We start from the raw sequence: 21,319 nt of genomic DNA on the forward strand, positions 1-21,319 counted from the left end.
TACATTAAAGCTACAAAAATGCATAACAGAAGTTTCTAGTGAAGGGGAGGTCGTTTCTAAAAACTATTAAATTTTTCCTTGGTGAAAAACGTAAATTACACAAAATCGTTTATATTTTTGTCCTTCTCAAAAATGCATAAATACGTAGCGAACAATAACCGCTTGATTCGACCAACTGTAAATGTTAAAATACCCACTTTCTAAAGATAGGAATTATAATAGACAAATTTTCCCCAGAAATATGTAAGAATGAATGTATTTTAATCTTTTAAGATATTTTTTTTTATTTAGAAAAAACATATAATCCACATCAACCACGCAGGGTTATTAGTGGAGTAACGTACACAAGAGTTCATTTTATTTACATTAAATAGATGTATATAACCGTAAATCTTTTAAATAATTTATTACATGGTCAGTGTTTATAGTTAAAGTGGTTTTGATGTCATCTGAGATTCCATATTTTCTTCTTGTTTCTTCGTGGTACTGGCAGTCAATCAAAATATGCTTCACCGTCAATGGCAGAGAACAGTTTCTGCAGGTTGGAGAAGATTCTTTGTTGATTAAGAATTTATGGGTCAGTGCAGTGTGTCCAATTCTTAGTCGGTTAGTTATTGCTTGGTCTCTTCTATTGGATGGATTATTCAAAATGGTCTTCACAAGGGGATAGATCTCATATATTTTGGTTCCTGAATATTTCCAGTAGTCTTGACATATTATGTTTATACAGTGGTCTTTAATTAGGTTTTTGAGATCGGAGTATTGGTAATTTCTTGATTTGGTTGTGTATTGTGAGTTTATTCGACGTGTGTTTGGTAGGTTGTCCACTTTCTCATTTCCAGCTATTCCTACATGCGACGGTACCCAGATAAATGCTACTTCTTTCCGAGTTAATTGAAATTTTTTATAGCCCGAAATATTGGATTTGTTGGGTATATTTCTTTTACACCTAATAGAGCATTTAATGAGTCAGTGATGATGTCACATTTATTCGTTTATATTGATATATATTCTAAGCGTTTTAAAGAAAATTAAGGCTTCCAAAATGGCTGTGGTCTCGCCTGTGAGGATGCAGCAGTTTGTAGGTATGGATATAGTGCGAGTAGTGTATTTACAGTAGTATGCAGCAGCGTATCCGTCATGAGCTTTAGAGGCATCACTGAAAATTTGGAGATAATTAGGATAATGAGATATCACTTCGAAGTACAAGTGTTTAATAAAAATCGGATTTTTAGTTGATTTGGGGTATAATGAATTAGTCATCTCTTGATTATCCTTCAACTAGTGATGATTCGTCAGTTTCGTCAACTGATATTATTTCTTAACCTAGAGTTTTGTGTGTAACAATAAACAAAATTAAGGATCTGAATTAGTTCCTCTGGTTCATTGGAGCAGTCTTTAAAAGTTAATTCAGGATTATGAGAGTTTAAAACATTTTCTATAAAATCACATATTTCATTGAAATTCAGTATAAATCGAGGTGACCTATTTTCGATTTTGTCTTTGATGGATTCTAGGGAGTGAATGACATCTTCGCGGAGGTTTTTTGGTTTATATTGTTTAGGGGTATTAAAAACGGATGAGTCGGTTTTTTAGTTGTTTTCGTCAATTTCAGATGATATATGTCTTTTTAGCTGTTTAGGATTGACTGCATTATTTAAGGTTATTGGTGTTTGTGGTGTCGCAGTATTTTCAGTGTTATTTACAGCCTGTGCTGTTGTTTTGGAAGAAAAAGACGAAGTGTTTGGATTATCTTTAGACATGTTTTGGATGTGGTCGATTTCCGTAGTATTTTCAGTGTTATTTACAGCTAGTGATGTTTTTTTGGAAGAAGAAGACAAAGTGTTTGAATTATCTTTAGATATGTTTTATGGATTACTGGATGAGGTAGATTTCTGTAGATTGATATATTTTATCATTAGGTTCATTAGGTCTAGATAATGACGATGTGGTTTGAGTTGAATCTGAGAGGGGAGTTGAAGGGGTATCATTAGGTTCATGAGGTTTAGATAATGACGATGCGGTTTGTGTTGAATCTCAGAGGGTAGTTGAATTAGTTTGGTTTGAAATGTGAGCGCATTTTGATTCTTGATGACCAATGGTTTTACAGTTGGAGCAACTGAATCCGTCTATGAAGAGAAATACCCGGTAGGAAGTATTATCATGAGTTATGGTAAAAGAGTCACGAATAGACATATTTTCCAGAGGTGTAATGAACGATTGCCTTCTAAAGCTCAGAACATGACTTTACTCACTTTCAGACATACCTACTCGAAGAAAAATCATTTTGGATACAGTGTGAGTACCAAGTTTTTGTAATTCTTGTTCAATTATTTCGTTCGGGATTGTAGGACATGCAATAGATATTAGAAGTCTCTGGGCTGGAGAAATTAATCTTCTTACTTCGACTTGACATCCATTTATTTCGATATATAGATAAGAATGAAGAAGAGCATCAACAGTGTTTTTTGAATAGAGGTATATGCATATCCTATTGTTAGCAATTCTGAAGGCAAAAAGTACATTAACTGGACCCACTAGTGATCAACAGCTACGACGTAATCATGGATTTTTGTACCTTCAATACTGGAAATGACTATTGTTTGTTGTTTTGTTGGATGTTTAAAATAATTTACGACATCTGAGTAACTGTGTTTAGTAGAGTTGTGTGTAGTATTATTGTTGTATGAAGTCATTTTATTAATTTTCTTGATCAGAAGTTGAGCCGGTCCTGTGACCGGTCCAAAAAACTGGTCAAGACCCAACTGGAATTTTTGTTATCTCTTTACGTAGGTATTATTTAAAGGTTATTTTGTTGTTGTTACAAAAATAATACGAAAAGAGTTGCTACTCACTTGAGATAATATTGTCGGCCCTAACTAATGCACTTAAATTTGTAGTAGATGTATAAAATATTAAATTATGATTTGTTTTTATCATTTAAAATGACTATATTTCGGGACAACTGATAACGTGGTAGATTTGATCGCTATCCTTTTAAGATATTTCTGGAAACTAATTTACACAAACTTAAAGAATTACCCATATGAATCTAAAATAATAAAATAAAATCTAAAAACAAAATAAACTAAACTATAAGAATACGGAACACCTCTGCTTTCACTGGTTCTTCTTACGACATGTCCGTATCACTTCATTCTTTGCTCTTTTATATACCCAATGTGAATATTACCTTCTTTAGCAATGTTTTCTTTATTTCTTTATTTCCATTTATCCCATACTTAAAACACTATGTATATAAATAACTATTACGTTTCTTGTAAAAATGTTTACGTTTTAATATAATTTAAATTATATTACTCAGTGTCGAATTTATGAATAGTGTATAAAACTTTTGATAACGATGGTAATATATCATTATTTTTAATGTAAATATTATACAATACTCATGCAGCGGTTTCGGATTAATTTTACTAAATTTTTACTCATATAATTATATACAGAGGTCAATTTGTCTTATTTCATTTTTCACACGGTTTCATTTTTCATACGGGATGAAAGGAAGAAAATTTTTCAGCAGTTTGTTGTCTAATAGTCTCTTTCGTGGGCATCGTAATCTTGTTATTCTATATTGCTATTTAATTTTTGCTGTTTCAGTGTTTGGTATGTTTTTTCTATTCTAATGTGTTTTTAATAAATGTGGTTTGGTGATTTTTTAAGCTAAGCTTCTATACTCACTTCTAAGTCTACCTGTCCAATCTTTGATGTTGCGCAGCCAGGTCATTTGTCGTCTACCCGGGCCGCGTCTGCCTTCTATTATCCCTTCTATAATAAGCTGTAGGAAGTTATACCTGTCGTGTCTAAATATGTGTCCAAGATAAGACGTTTTACGCTTCTTGACAATTTCTGTGAGTTCACGTTCTCTATTCATACGCCTTAAAACTTCTTCATTTCTAACGCGGTCGGTCCATGGAATTTTCAGCATACGACGAAATACCCACACCTGAAAGCTCTCTAAACGTCGTAACGAGCTGACTGTTAACGTCCAAGCGTCCAAGTTGTTTCTTGTCTCTTCGATTCTGCATTTAACCTCTTGTTCTTGGCCTAAGGTTTCGTGTATCCAACAGCCCAGACACTTAAACTTTTTCACTTGTTCAACTAGATTGTTGTTTATACTTATAACTTTATACACTTGTTTATAACTGGTGTGTGTTTTTTTGAAATTACCATTGTTTTGTTTTTTTTTACATTCACCTTAAGGCCGTATAGTTCTCCTTTTCGCACTACTTTTGTAAACAGAATTTGTAGTTCTTCTTCACTGCCAGCAATCAGTACTGTATCATCGGCATACCTGATATTGTTCACTATTTTTCCATTGACTTTTATTCCTTCTTGTGCTTCATCTAGAGCATGGGCAAAGATGTCCTCTGAGTACAAGTTGAATAATAATGGTAATAGTATACAACCTTGTCTAACTCCTCTTTGGATGTTTATGGTTTCAGTATCACCCATTTCAGTTCTGACAGAGACAGTCAAAAGCCTTTTCATAATCTATGAAGCACAACTAGACATCTTTTTGTTGATCCCGACACTTTTGCATGAGAACAATGAAACTGAACAAAGCTTCTCGAGTTCCCAAACCGTTTCGAAAGCCAAATTGTTCCAGACCCATATCTTCTTTGCATTTTTTCGGTTATGGATAATTTTTAGAAATAGCTTCAGAATATGGGGCATGAGACTTATTAATCGAAAATCGTTACACTCTTTTGCGTAGTTTGATTTGGGTATAGTCACAAACGTAGACGTTAACCAATCTTGTGGAATTGTACCAGTCTTTTATATACTGTTGAAGAGTCTTGATAATAGTTCTAAATTGTCTTCTTCCAAAAGTTGTATAATTTCACTATGAACGTAGTCGGGTTCACAGGATTTTCCGGTTTTCATATTTTTTAAAGCGTATTTTATTTCTGATGTTAAGATGGGCAAGTCGTTATTTTCGATGTTTGTTTGTCTATCAATATTTATTGTTCTATCGTCTGTGAATAGGTTTTGTATGTATGTTCGCTATTTAACGCTTATTTCTCCTATTGTTGTCAGGACTCTATCATCCGTGCTTGTTATTGTGCCACACTGCCTAGCGTTTCTGATCCCACACATTTCTTTAATGTTCTTATGGAGAAGTCTATTTCATGTTTATTCTGTAGGTCTTCTATCTCTTCGCAAGTTTCTACAAGCCACTGTGCTTTTGCTTCCACTATCTTTTTTCTTATTAGTCTTTGTATTTCTTTATATTTATTTCAGTCTTTGTTCTTGTGTTCTCGTCTCACATTCATAATTTCTAATATTTCATTTGTTATCCATGGTTTCTTACCTCATTGATTCGTGTATTTAAGGTGGTCTTCAGCTTTTAGAAATAGAGTCTTAAGTTCTTTCCATATTTGGTTTAAGTCGTCGAATTCTTCTGGTACATCATTTTCCTTTTGTCTGTTTTTAAGTTCTCTTTTTGTCTTAACTGTAACATAAATTGTAGAAATCTGTCAACTATACATTGTAATCTTAAAATTCTGACAATCTTCTTTGTTCTAAGTTTGTTTAACATGTTATTGTTTTCAAATTTAAAATGATGCTGATAACTTCTTTAAGCTTAAATTAATCAAAAATGAATTTATATATGTACGCTAGGGGTGTAGAGTTGTGTTATAGAGGTAGCACTTTTTATCGGAACGACCACATCGAGCGTCATAGACGGGAGATGGTTCTTGATAACTGGTCCTCATAAGACAACTAACTCTCATTTATGACTCCACGTGCCACATCCCGCGCAACTGCATTGGTCTGCAGGCTAAACTAAGTGAGGGTAGCCAGATATGGCGAAAATTCCACCGAGCTATTGCCGGTATAAGCAATCCCCCAATTACTGACCAATGGCTCCGGGGTGATGACTTGGTAGGTGGTAGGGCACTCTTTTGTTCTGAGATTGAGAAATCGATCTCGAAGGCGGTTGAACCAAGGTCAACAGCATAAGGATACAGAAGGCAACGGGGAACCACTGTATTAAAGACTCGTAGAGTATCCCTAGTATAAATCATCATGGCAAAGAATAGCGATTCTTTGGAAGTTACTGATCATAGTCATCGGAAACCAAAATCCGGCAGGAGGGGAGATTCAATAAGTTGCAGGGCTCCTCCTGTCGTCAATCTGCAAAACCCCTGCAAAATGCATAATACATCGATCCGTATCGCCACATGTGAGAACGCTATTTGAAGCTGGAAAACTACACAATGCTAGTCAAGAGATGTGTCGGTTACAGATCAGTATTTTAGAACTCGGCGAAGTCAGATGGACAAATGCAGGTCAATGCGTCACCCCAAACGGTACCATATATTTTTCAGGACGAAATGACAATCATCATAGTAATGGAGTGGCCATAATGGTCACCAAGGAAATAAGTAAGTCGATTATAACCTTTGTACCAGTGTCAGATAGAGTTATATTTCTATGCTCCTACAGCGGAGAGTAGCGAAGAAGACAGAAGAATTTTATAAAACTATTGAACAAACACTGAAAGTTGTTAAGTCTAGAGACATTACAATAATAATAGGAGATTGGAATGCGTAAATTGGGAAAGGAGAATGTGGCAAATGGGTTGGAAAATATGGTCTCGGCCAAAGAAATGAAAGAGGCGATCGGCTGTTGCAATTTTGCCAGGAAAATAATTTTATAATTAAAAACACATTTTATCAACTACCAAGAAGACGAGTATACACTTGGAAATCTCGGGAGACACTAAAGACCATATTATATGAAATCAAATAGATTATATAACCATAAACAACAGATATAAAAACACAATCGAATCTGTGAAAACGTATTCAGGAGCAGATATAGGGTCAGACCACAATCCAGTAGTGGCACAATTCCAAATAAAACTTAAAAGAGTACAAACACCTAAGCCCAAACAAGTAATAGATATCAATCGTTTAAATGATGAAACAATTAAACATCAGGTAGAAACAAGCATTCAGACAAATCTTGAAAAACTTGAAAAGACAGAGAAGATACCAGAACTAGACATTAATAAACACTGGGCCATTATTAAAAAGAACGTGCTGGAGCCCGCTAAAAATATTCGGAAGAGAGAAAAACCACAGAAACAGAAAGAATGGATGAGTGACCAAATTTTGTTATTGATGAATTCTCGAAGACTATCGAAAGGCAAAAATGAAGAGCAGTATAAGCAAATTAACACAGAGATCAAAAAAAATCCACGACGCTAAAAAACAATGCTTACAAGACAAATGTAAGGAGATTGAAAACTTGAAAGCCAAATATGATTCGTTCAGAATCTTGTAGAAAAACAAGTGAACATGATAATGGAAACAGAGGAGAAACTAAAACATTGGCAGACATACATAGAAGAACTGTTTGACGATCAAAGGCAGCCTTGTTGTGATAATTTTCCAGAGCAGACAGGTCCAGAAATAAGCAGAGAAGAAGTAATGCAAGAGGTGAAGTCATCAAAGAATAGCAAAGCTTCAGGACCAGACGAGCTACCAGCCGATATACTAAAGTTGATAGACGAAGATCGAATCCATTTGTTAGTAGACTTATTTAACAAGATTTATGAAAACAGTATAATTCCTGAAGAATGGCTAAGATCAATCTTTGTCCCTTTTCCCAAGAAGGCACATGTTAAGCAGTGCAGTGATCATCGTACGATCAGTCTGATGAGCCATACCTTAAAAATATTCCTCAGAATAATTCACAATAGAATTTACAGAAAATTGGAAGAAGATATCGGAGAAACTCAGTTTGGATTCCGGGAGGGATATGGAACTCGCGAAGCATCATTTTCCTTTTTAACATCTTGACACAGAGGTGTTTGGATGTGAATCAAGATGTATTTGCTTGTGTCATTGATTACAACAAGGCGTTTGATAACGTCGAGCATAACCAACTTTTAGAGATCAAAGCTCAACTTTGATACCTAAACCGTAAGAATTTGATTTATAACGTTCAGTTTAGTGACCTTGCTGTTTATGGTTAAACGGAACGAATTATTATGAGTTTGAACCTACGATATAATATATGTATAAATTACGGACCATTTCTTTTATATTAATGTAGGGTATATTTATGTTAAATTTCATATATAGATTTGAGGTGATCACATTCAATAAAAAAATTTTTGGTAAACGTTTAAGTGTTCTCAGGGCATAATAATAATTTGTTTGACGAATATTGACTATTTTAATGTTCCTTGTTTTCTTCTATTCTTGAGAATACTACATCATGCAGAATTATTTTCCAAAAAAGATATTTTTTGTTTTTATTCGAATATAAATTAATCAATCACTTATCTCGTGTCATCTAACTGCTTTTTGCTAACAATTTTTTGCTTTTTATTTTTATTGTTCTGATATGAATATATATTATTGTGCATGGTGTATCTCTTTCAGGCATTTTTACTGATTTATATTATTTGTTTTATCGTATAATTAGTGTATATGTGTCGAAATATTAAGTGTGTACCGCACGATCAAAATACCTTTTCTCTCACGGTTTATTTTATTCTCGCGTATCTTAACTGTATCTTATCTTTCTCGTTATCGTATTCTCTATATCTTAAAGTTTCCCTAATCCTCTAAAAATAGGGTGGTGCCCAAATAATTCCCTTCTTTTATCTTCCAAATTCTCGTCTCTTATCTTCTAACTTCTCGTCTCTTATCTTCTAACTTCTCGTCTCTTATCTTCTAACTTCTCGTCTCTGTATCTTCAGTACTTCTCTAACTAATTCTTTATATTTGAGCTGTAATAAGAGCCCCGACCAAGATACCTCTACCAGACTGAAGCCCGAGCCTAGTACCGTTCTTTGTGTAACCTCTGATCTGTCATCAAAGAGGGTACACAGGCACGAAAACCATTTCTAATATTTTCTGGTTTTATATTATTAACCACTGTTTTTAAATCTGTAACAAAATTGTCCTTTGTTACAATTTCAGTAGGGTGCTCTCTCCGAAACTTTAATACAGCACTTTTCCATCGTTCTTTTAAGGGCTTAAAGAAGGCCACATCTGCAGGTTGCAAGATTCGAGTCGAGTTAGGGTACAGAGTAATTAGTAGCTTTGTGCATAATTCGCTTATTTTATAGGTTAAATGTGTGCTGTGACCATCAACGAACAGAGCTATTGGAAATTTGATGTTATTTTTGCTAAAGTAAGGATAAAGAATGTTTCCTATATATTCGTAGAACAGCTGATTTTTCATCCAACCGTTATCACTGCATCCAATTCCCCAGGTGTCAGGTACAGATTTAACAATTTCAGCTGGAAGTCTTTTGTAAGCATAGATAATCATGGGTGTAGTCACAACACCACAAGGTGAAAATGTAAACATCACTGTTTTTTGAATGATGTTATATTTCATAAACGTTTTTCGCTCCTCTTGGTGCAAGAACTTTTTTGTTCTGTGGGCAACGCCAAAAACAGGTTTCGTCTCCATTGTAGATTCTGCTGGGATCTTCAAGAATCTCAAATAATTGTTTTTCCTTTAAATAGTCTTCTACATTAGTAAACCAGTTTCTTATGTCTGCTTATAACTGAGCTAGCTGTTAATTTTCCTTCTGCGGTTCTTATATTTGGGTGACGTTTTAGGAAGGAGTGATACCATCCTCTTCCTGAATGGTTATCTTTAAACGGATTTTCTCTAGGGGCTGCGTCAAGGAAACATTTCACAGAAGCTTGAATGTCTTCCATTCTACGAGGAAATCCTTTCTTGTATGAAGTCAAAATCCATCTTTCTAGAACTGCTTCTTCTTCTGAAGTTAATACTGAGTTAGGTCTAAGAAAAACTTTATTATTAAATTTGACACTTGACCGGAACTGAAGTCTTGCTCAAGGAATCTGATATAACTTGCAACCTTCTCTTTGACTCATACCATTTTCAATAGACTCTAAAGCCTTAATTATATCTTCTTCTTTATATTTTTTCGGTAAGAAACACCTTCACAGACCTTTGACATGTTATAACGGAAAAAAAGCATTGCGATAGTGATTGGCCACATTGAAATATATTAATTAGCATACGGCCAACGACTATTTAGTCTTAAAATATTTAAGGGATAAGAATAATGTAATTTAGAGTGCCCATTTTTATGGAAAACAAATTATATCTGAAAATTTATTTTAAAAAATATATCACAGTAATTGGCCGGCCGGCCAATAACTGTTTATATACCTAAATTATTGATATAGTTATTGGCATAATAAATTCGCGCGTCTTTTGTTATCTAAAAATGTTTGGGGCCTAAAATTTGATCAGTTACAACCTTAGTTTAATATATCATCTAAATTATATCTATATCTACAACGATTAACTTTCTAATGGATAAAAAACAAGTGTACAATCCTTAAGAAATTCGTAAGATTTTACCTGTGAACAATTAAACTGGCGACATCAAGAAGTAACCACACCCTTTAAGCACTTTATTGTGACTGTAGCCAGACGAAACTTTAGGTGAACATTAAGCGGCGTCGTCAAAATTATTCTGTAGATTTGATTTATTTCAGTACCAGAGATTCTTATTATTTATAAATTTATGTTAACATGGCCAATTACTATAGCATGGCGAACGACTGTATCATTTACCCTAATTTACAATGTATAAGTTTTACACTTACTTTTATCATTGTCAAGATAAATTTTATAGCATATTATGATGCTTATATTTCAGTAATTTGCATTTTTATAATTGTGCATATATTAATCATAAATATATTAGTTCAACAATTTCTGTACTGTATTCTTAAAACTTATGTATAGTATAGTTATTTAATGTAAATAATATTAAAAGAAAAACTTTTTGATCAGTGTATTTATTCTATAATATATTTATTTTAATTATATGCACTTCTTATTTCAAAATAATTTTATATTTCTTCTTCTTCTTCTACTCTATTCTACTTATTATTATATTTAATTTTAAAGCGCAACTCTTTTAAAACCTTGCTAAACCGGCACATATTAAATATAGTTTTTTAAGAAATAATAGTCACAGTAAACAATTGCAAGAGTCCATTTACGTGACGAGGAGTGGCCGTTATAAAACATGTAAACTTTTTAAATTTTATTAAAATATATAAAAATAATACATAAATAATTAATTTAGTCAATTTTAAACATATTTAAATTTTAAAACTACAGAAAACATAGTATAAGCCTTTGGGCCAATCTACAGAACCGCCTACTGTACCACTTTTTTTAACCTTTACGTCCTCATGTGGAGTCTTTCAGAGACCCCAGACTTGTCTAATTATTGCAGTATAGCATGACATTTCAGTGCGATTGCAGTAAAGTTGTAAGCGATAGACCCTTCTCTAAGGTTATCAAAAACAACGTATTCATTATTATTCACTAACATTTGGTATGTAAAAGCTCATTTCCCACGCCAGAGCAAAAACAACAAGGAATTGATGAAACTTGACGCTGTTGGGACATGTTTAAATAGAAGTTTTTGCATCTGCATTTCACAATGGAGAATATATATACCCACTACTTCACCAAATAATCAAATTGGACAGCTCCCGGAAAAAACCGTCTAAATTTAACAAAAACGCAACAACCGGGAAAAGATTTCGGCCTTAGTATTTTAGGACCCGCGAGAAATCTTTTTATGTAGACATTGTAACGATGCTCTGATCGTTTAACAGTTCGAACCGTGGGAGTGTCAATATTTGCGCATCCACTTCTACAACGTGAAGGCGTAGTGGGATTCAAACGGCTATTTAAGGCGTGTGAATAGCGGAATTAGACAGTCTTGTAGCTAGCGCTCTAGGCTTCCTGACTCGCCGGTGTAGTGAACCAGCGGGCCATTCTGGACAGCGATAGTTCCGTATTGAGGATCATACTCTGTCCCTAACCAAGCGGAACCCATCGGTATTGCGTATTGAGCATTACCGTGGATCTGCACAGAACCAACCGGGACAGAGATTTCCGTATTGAGGATCATACTCTGTCCTTAGCCAAGCGGAACCCGTCGGCATTGTGTATTGAACATTGCCGCGGGTCTGCACAGCTAAATATTTTGTTTGCGAGCATATTCGGAGCTTTCGCTGAATTGAAGCGAAAGCGAATATATTAGTAGTACTAATTAATTTCTTTTCTTTTATAGACGTCTGCCGGGGAATTCATTCATCGCGGGACCCAGACGGAAACGTAGAATTCATTTTATTTTTGTTTTATAAGTATACAACGTAGAATTCTTTTTTTTAGTTTTTATTTATTGTATATATATACTTAATAGATTTATTTTTATTTCAAACCTGTGTTTTACTGAGTCTGTTGCCCCGAAAGAGCTACCCATCACAAACTGGCGCCCGAGCAAACTGTAACGATGCTCTGATCGTTTAACAGTTCGAACCGTGGGAGTGTCAATATTTGCGCATCCACTTCTACAACGTGAAGGCGTAGTGGGATTCAAACGGCTATTTAAGGCGTGTGAATAGCGGAATTCCGGAATTAGACAGTCTTGTAGCTAGCGCTCTAGGCTCCCTGACTCGCCGGTGTAGTGAACCAGCGGGCCATTCTGGACAGAGATAGTTCCGTATTGAGGATCATACTCTGTCCCTAACCAAGCGGAACCCATCGGTATTGCGTATTGAGCATTACCGTGGATCTGCACAGAACCAACCGGGACAGAGATTTCCGTATTGAGGATCATACTCTGTCCTTAGCCAAGCGGAACCCGTCGGCATTGTGTATTGAACATTGCCGCGGGTCTGCACAGCTAAATATTTTGTTTGCGAGCATATTCGGAGCTTTCGCTGAATTGAAGCGAAAGCGAATATATTAGTAGTACTAATTAATTTCTTTTCTTTTATAGACGTTTGCCGGGGAATTCATTCATCGCGGGACCCAGACGGAAACGTAGAATTCATTTTATTTTTGTTTTATAAGTATACAACGTAGAATTCTTTTTTTTAGTTTTTATTTATTGTATATATATATACTTAATAGATTTATTTTTATTTCAAACCTGTGTTTTACTGAGTCTGTTGCCCCGAAAGAGCTACCCATCACAACATCTACATAACATTCAACAGACTGTCTTGTTTCTCAATGTGCCTCCAGTAAGTTGTCGTTCCATTATTATTTTTGTGGTTTTCCTACTGATCTTCTTCCGATAGGGGAACCGTCTCTTGTCGTCTTTACTACTGTATATGTTGTCATTCGGCTTATATGATCGTTTTATTCTACTATTCTATTTCTTACCCAGTTTCTGTTCCCCAACTCATTTGATCTATTAAATGTGTTACATTTTCTGGCGGTTATATTAAATTAATGCAGTATACGTTGCAAATCATCTTTAGTTTAAGATTGCGTCGTCTACATAGCAGATTATTTAAAGTTGTTTTTCTTCCATTTGGTATCCTTTTTAGTTCTTACTTTTTTTATTATTTCATCCATAATCAGGTTGAACAAGAGAAGACTCAGGAAATTTCTCTGTCGTATCCCATAGCCAGCTTCAATAGGGTCAGTTAATTTTTTTCCTACTTTTACTTTTATTGTGTTGTTTTGGTAGATATTTTCGATCGTTTTGATTATTTCTTAAAGTTTTTGCGTACATTAAGTAGATAACGTGTTTTAATTTGACCTAGTCAAATGTCTTTTTAAGGTATACCAAACATAGATATACTGATTTGTTATATTCTATTGATTTCTGTTGCACTTGCCTCATTATAAATATAACGTCGGTGCGTGATCTTCCCGACCTAATACCTTGTTATTTTTCTGCTAGTGTTACACTTTCATTTAGTTTTTTTATTATAGTTACCATATTAGTTGTTATTTTAATGTGTTTAACAAATTAATTTTTCTGTAATTTTGCGGGTCCAATTTGTCTCCCTTTTTGAAGAGTGGTATTAGGATGCTTGATCTCCATTTCTCTATTTGGTCAGATCTGTTCCTCCGTAATTTAGGAATTTCTTCGGTATTCTGCCCTCTCCTGGTCCTTTTCTGTTTTCTTATTTCCTTAATGTCTTCTTTACCTTTTTCTCCTCAATATTTATTTCTTCGTTTGCCGTCACCTCTAGTGTTGGTGGTTCAATGCCGTCACCTTAATCAAATAGGGATCGAAAGTAGTCTGTCCATGTTTCCTTCTAAACGTGTTTCGTCATTATTAATTTTTTTATCTCTTTTCTCTGATCATTCTCCATATTTATTTATGTGTTTTGTAGAAGTCGTATTTCATCTTTTTTGAGAAACTATGCCAGTGTTGTCATTTAATTTGTCTAACTACCGCGAGAAATCATTTTTAAATATTATTTGAAATATGGAAAAGTATTCTTTGTTGTTTTGCCAAGGCAATGCACAGTATTACAAATATCTTCGCAAGAACAAGAGTATAATAATACACTTAATTATCAATAACTTAAGCTAATTAAGGGAAATGGTGGAAACAATGAATATGGCATCAATGAGAATTTTGGGTTCCCTTAAAATATTTTAAATTTAAGTGGCTGCAGCCAACGGGGTCCCGTTTTTATTATAAAATGATTTATTCTAATTCAGATGGTGATTTGATTTATTAAAATGGGCACTTATGTACAAAATGAGTACTTACAATTGACCTTATCGCCAGTGTATGAGAAGATAGAAGCTATTAAAGAATGTCCGTCATTAATTCAGTTACATTATTATACAGAACGATAATAATATACCTAATTATCAGTTCGATTTTAGCCAAAAACACGGCATAATTGAACAAGTGCAGTGCATAGAGTGGTAGAAAGATACAATAAGCCTTTCAGGAAAAGAGCTTTCTGACTGAAGAAAGCAATCTCTTAGCCACTCTACACGACACAAAAAAATCTTTTTTATGAAAGATATGAAGAAAGTGTGTTTAACATCAACATAAATGTATGGGTCTTGCATGGCAGCATCTTGAGACAAATTCTCTACACAATATTTACAGCTGATTTCCCAACTGAAGAAGAATCCCCAATCGCAACATTTGCAGATGACAATGTAATTCTGGTCAAAAATATATCTCATACAAGCAGATGAAATGTTACAATAAAGCATACATTTAATTGAAATATGGGCTAAGAAATGGAAGATTAAGATCAAAGAAACAAAATCAGTTAACGTGATATTTACTAAATGTCACAAGCAGATGCCAAATAGCCTAATGCATAAGAAGAGTATTTCCAAAAATAATACTGTAAAATATATTGTATTACACCTTGACAAGAGGCTAACAAGACACACATCTGGATAAAAAGGAAGCAATTAGGAATAAAATTTGCCATAAATCCACCTTATCATTATGTAACAAATTATTGCTATTTCAATCTAAGATTCTATAGCGTTCATGAATATATTCTGTAATGTCCAAAAATACTATGATTTTTTAGATTTCTTGGAGTAAAATTGAGCTTAGGAAAAATATTTGAGTTTTTTCAAAAATTATGTCCAAAAGTTACGTAGGTAATTATTGACAAACTTCTAAGCTTTTGTGTATTTTTTTACCGTTATTTTAAATGGAGGGGTTAGATTTGCTATTTTTGCTCCATAACATCATCAAAATTCGAAAAAAACCCCATTTTTTATGTTTTTCAATATGTTTTAAGCAGATAAACTCAACTGTAACTCAATAAATAACGTGTTTTAATATATTTTTTTTGTTATTTTTAACAGCGCGATACGGTTTACTATTTTCAGATCAAAACATGCTTAAAATACGATAAACCCTCTTTTTTGATATTTGATCCTGTTTTTAGCACATAACTTCAACGGGCGACTACGAACTCCCCCACGCTACCTAGATTTTAATGGGTTTAGTTTTATAGTAGGATTAAAAGCGACTACGAACTGCTCCACGCTACCTAGGTAATACTTAGATAATATTTTTGTGAACATAATAGTTTTTATTTTACTTTATTGTATTCAAAAAGGAACCCAATTCCCAAAGCATGAGCGAAAATTTTAAATGATTAAATAATGAAACTATAACAAAATAATCGAATAAAGTTTATTTATAAATCTACATTAACTTATATACAATAACAAAAACTACAGTTAAACAATGCTTAATTCTAATGTCTGATTAGTGATTAAAATAAGTAAGAGTGAATGCTATATTTTAGATTTTAAAAGTTAGCTGCATAATAATTGCAAACTGAATGAAGTCTAATTTAGTAATGTTTTGATTAACGTAATATTCATTTAGCCTATTTTCAATAAAATCAACTTTTCTTTTTGCCGTTTTATCAAGTTTTTTTTTTCGAATCTATGTGCAGTTCTAATTTTCACATATACTTCTGCTTGAAAATTTAACAAAATGTCTGTAAATTTAAATATGTCAGGATGTGATTTATAAAAACATTCGTTAAATTTCGAGTGAAATGATCACATGCGTTTGTAGTCAATATAAGAGATGATGAATTTGAAGTCCACATCTAAGGTGGAAATGTGGAATCTTCCGTTAAAAAATGATCAACTAGGTAATCACAAAATTAAAGAACTCTGTCATCTTTTTGCATAATATTAAAAAGTTCATCAGAAAAAAAGTCACCAACATCATTTGGATCTAAATAAGGAATGCGAAAAACAATTTTAAATATTTTCCAATGACAGTTTGATTTTTATATTCTGAGGACAAACCTAAATTTTGAATTTTTCGGTACCAATTTTGTGTTTGAAATTTGCAACAAAAAATAATAATGTCCGGCTACACTAAGTTGGCTGCATTTTGAATTGCTATTTTAAAATCTAAAAAAATTGTAATTCAAATCTGTACATATTGTTATTATTGTATCAAAAGTACATTTGTACGATTGCTGTGATCTATTTGTTAAAAAACAAAATACTAGAGGAACATAAAACAAAAATAAGAAGTTTTGTAGCCATGTACAGTAAACATCTGACAAAAATATTCAGAACAGTATTAAAAAGTTCCATCTACATACAAAGAATCTACATTACACAAAAAGTAAAGATTTGTGAAACAACTAAAAATTGCAGAATTATTTTTCGTAGATAATAAAAATGTTCACCTGTATTGGTTTTTAAATTTAAGTTCACTAATACTTGTAGAACTTCTTCCTGTAACTTGGGCAATGATGGTGTGGATTTTCGTCTTGCAGCATGGATATTTCTTCGAACTTAAGAAATGTCTTTCGTCGTCAGCGGTAAATTGCTGTAATTTTCCTTCTTCAATTCCTGGTGGACAGTCTTTAAAGGTCTGTCACATATATCTTTTACAGCTTTATTCTTTGTAAAATTACTAAAAATTTGCCGGTGAACGTGGATATTTGGAGCTTGGTTATGCTCCACCGATGCTTGTTCAAAAATAACGTAATTTTAATCACCCCTCCTTTGTGTACACTTTTTGTTGACACCCTTTTTTGATGCGTCGCCATCTAACTTTTCCATCTTTGGAGACATGGGCCTTTGACTATTTATATTCATTTATTATTAATAAAAGTTCTCCCCTTTAACTAAACATAGTCGTTGCAACTGAAGTGAACAACTAAAAATATTTATATTCTTACTTTCAACCATAATCAAATTTGGAATTTCCGGTCAATCCCCAACTTTCGATGGGGCAGCAAGTACTTGGGATTAATGGGCCCAGTTAGTTCGTGGGGCAGTTAGATTTATTCGTTTTTTTTTGGTTTTTTTAGTAGCAGGTTATATTCAAACTAAAATAAACTCTAAATTCAAAAAAAAACTGCATTTTTCGGTGATTTTTAAGCACTCTTAAGACTTTAAGACACACTTTAAGATTTTAGTGATAATGATATTTAAATATTTTTATACCCAAAACTACTGTTTTTTTTTTTCAGATTTTGTGAATCAAACTTGAGCTCAGCAAAAATATTTGAATTATTTAATGAATTTTTAGGTTATGAGGTAATTTTTGGAAAACTTCTAAATAAATATTGTTCTTCTATTTTTTTCCGTTATTTTGCGTGATGAGGTTAGATTTCCCATTTTTCCTCGGAAAATAATTTAAATTAAAAAAATACCCTGTTTTGGTGTTTTTCTCTAAGCTTTTAACACACTCAACTGCATGTCACTACATAACGATTTTTGATATATTTTTTCGCTATTTCTAATAAAGGAATTCCTGTGCTTGTCCGTCTCAGTTTGCATGGAGGATGAGATCTGAATTAAGTAGTGACTCTTTTGTACTTCGCGGAAGTCGAAAGGGGAGAGAGTCCTCAACCCCGACACGCCGCGTCCCACTGCTGATAATGTCATACTCAAGAAATAACGAAACTAAACAGCAGAATAAGAAGGGACATTTAATAATGTTACTACCAGCTCTTTGATAGGAGTTATGAGTAGAATAGGCTCACTTGCGATAATGTGCAGATAGATAAGGGTATCCTTGGAGAATAAGACAGTAATGTCCACTCTGGGTAAAACAACCATCAAAACAAAAGTAGGTGGAGGCTGCCCACAAGGAGGAGTCCTGTTCCCGTTACTTTGAGTAACCTTGGTAAATGATCTCCTCAGAAATCTGTCCACAGAAGGCTTTTATGGTCTAGGATATATTGACGATATAGCAATCGTTGCCAGGGGCAGGTTTTCTCAGGTGGTGTCTGAGAAAATGCAAGCAGCCCTAAATATAGTTGACGACTGGTGTAAACAAGAGAGACTGATAGTCAATGCTCAAAAACACAAATCGTTAACTTCACCCAAAAAAAAACAGCACTGCAAGGCCTAAAACCACCGGTACTGGGAGGAACAGTGACGTTATTTGCCAAAGAAGCAGAATACCTTGGGGTTTATTTTGATCATAGGCTTATATGGAATACTCACATTCTGAAAACTACACACAAAGCTGTGGAAGGAACTACACACAAAGTAGAAGAATATGCGGTAAGAATTGGGGACAAAAATGACTCTATACACAGGGTTTATTAGACCAATGATAACCTATGGCTTGGTAACGTGGTGAACAAAGACGCAGCAAGTGGGAGTAATAAGGGTGCTATATAATACACAAAGGCTAGCATATCTGTGTATTAAGGGGGCCATAAAAACAACTCTTATTGCATCTTTAGAAATCCTGCTGAATCTACTACCACTTCATATCTTTATACAGGACGAAGCCAAATCAATGATGCACAGATTAATCCATAGTCAGAGACATATAAGCCAGATGCATGGTGCTGACAACAGAAAGCTAATGGAGGAGCTAAAAGCCGATATTGTGATGGGGCAACCTATCGATGCAACAGCTACGAGATATAGCTTTAAAAATAAGTTTACAATTAAGATACCAGACAGAAAAAACTAGAATAAAGGTGAACCCATACAAGCTGCTACTACCTGGTACACAAATGGCTCAAAAAATCGGAGGGTGTGGGAGCCGGCATAGTAGGGAAAAATTAAGGGAAACATTTCTCGGTAAGTATATCTAAGGATGTGACAGTTTTCCAGGCGGAAATAACAGGATAGCCAAGCGGGCTGGGCGGCTGGCTTCTCCTTCGCTTCAATGCGAGAGATGTCAGTTCAAATCCCCGGCTCGGTGAACAGAAAACAAAAAGGCTAACGCAGTAGTTTAAAATTCTAAAATGAATCTGCGGCTTAGTCTAGAATATGCTGGTATCTGATCGGCCTATGGTGGAGCAGTACGGCAAGAGATAAGGGCTTGCGGCTAGGTGATACTCCTCCATAGATCCCTACCGGAAGGGCGTGGAACGCCTAAATACCGGGTATATATATATATATATATATATATATATATATATATATATATATATATATATATATATAATAACAGGCGGAAAGTAGTAAAGTCTCTCAACCAACTAAGAAACAAAAAATCCACAGGAATCCACGGCATACCATATTATAAAAGCAATTGGCGAGATTGGCGTAGATGTAATACCGAATTTATGCGCAACATGATGTGGATCACAGATGAATGGTCTGACGAGTAGTGTGAATCAACCTTTCTACTTTCTACTTTCAGAGATAGCTGAAGAACAGTGCGGATTAATACCAGGAAAAGAAACGCGAAAAAAGATATTGAACACCAGAAAGATAGTAGAAAAATCGAGAGACCACAACATACCAATGCTGCTCTATTGTGTTTCTTCATTCCCTTCATTTTAGTTGTGTTTTACAATTTCTTAGTCGAAAGTACCACTTTTATATTACCTTTTTAAATTAAGGTAAATAAATTTAGTTAGTAGTTCAATACGCTAAATTAATTTATCTGTATCTTCCAAAGGAAATGTATCTCCATTGCCTATTTGCCCTTTCTCTTGACGGCATGCCTTCAGACGAAAATTTATTTTCTTTACCTTCTGCTCAGGAATTAGTTACCAATCCACTCTTAGATAAGCATGGCTCAGATAACCGCCCTTATATTTGAATATCAGTAGAAGGAGAAATCATTTCTGCTCGTTTAGATAGTGGTAGCAATGTTTCGATTTTAGGTTCCTCAGCACTAAAAAAAATGTCTTCTCTCCTCATAAGTTTGCACAAGAATCCATATCGACTGCACAATTCGCTTAAACAGGTAGAAAAGGGGATGTACTAACATTTCGATCAAGAAAATGAATAAAGGTGGTATTGTCAAATGAAACGCAACGTATATTTAAAAAAATTTATTTTAAATCTCTCAAAATCAATACTCATCCTCACATAACACTAGCTACTAAAAATTAACAAGTATTATAGTTATAGTTTCTTTGAATATTTTGAATTGTTCTGCCTGAATATTTGATATATGTAGTCGCATAAAATATGCTTATTTTATAATTAGATTAGTAACGAATTATTATATTACTTACTATTTAAATGGGAATAAGCCACAATCAAAGGTTATAGTAAGTTTATTGACGAAATTACTTTGAAATGCCACAAGAAAATAGCTTCAGAATAATTATTGTATATTATTTTAAAATTAATTTTAAAAACCTTTTGCAATTACCACAGCTACGCCAATAGCCGTATCCAAAAATCTCGGTTTTGCACCTCGCCGAAACGAATGAGAGGTCCCGATATAGTCCTTTATGAGAATGTAACGGTACGTATAACGATTTTATATCTTTATAGAACTAATTCTTTCATATATTTCAGCTTTTTTATTTCTTAAAAAAAGTACCGAAACATGCAGATTACTTGATGGCTGGTTTGTTAGAAATTTGAGAGCAATCGTCATTTTTTTGGAAACAAAGAGCATTTAGGCCTCTTTTTGTAGCGCTAGGAAGAGAGTAATAAAATTTGTTAAACTTCTTACAAATAGCTTAAATTCAAAGAGAACGTTTCCCTCAATATGGTACAGTATAAAACCGATTTTTATAATCTTATCTTTGTATTTCTACACCTTTATAAT

The 21,319-nt window shown here is 33.8% G+C and overlaps 1 protein-coding gene across 1 annotated transcript in view; it reads right to left on the reverse strand.

Moving 5' to 3' along the window:
* Positions 1-10,408, reverse strand: part of LOC140450216 (phospholipid-transporting ATPase ABCA3-like) — a 314,982-nt gene extending 304,574 nt beyond the window's left edge. The window contains exon 1 of the mRNA XM_072543703.1: positions 10,393-10,408. The gene's annotated coding sequence lies outside the window, so the exon portion shown is untranslated. The remainder of the gene's footprint in view (positions 1-10,392) is intronic.
* Positions 10,409-21,319: the final 10,911 nt, after the last annotated feature.

This window comes from Diabrotica undecimpunctata, chromosome 9 (assembly GCF_040954645.1).
Source record: "Diabrotica undecimpunctata isolate CICGRU chromosome 9, icDiaUnde3, whole genome shotgun sequence".
In the NCBI taxonomy this organism is placed as follows: Eukaryota; Metazoa; Arthropoda; class Insecta; order Coleoptera; family Chrysomelidae; genus Diabrotica; species Diabrotica undecimpunctata.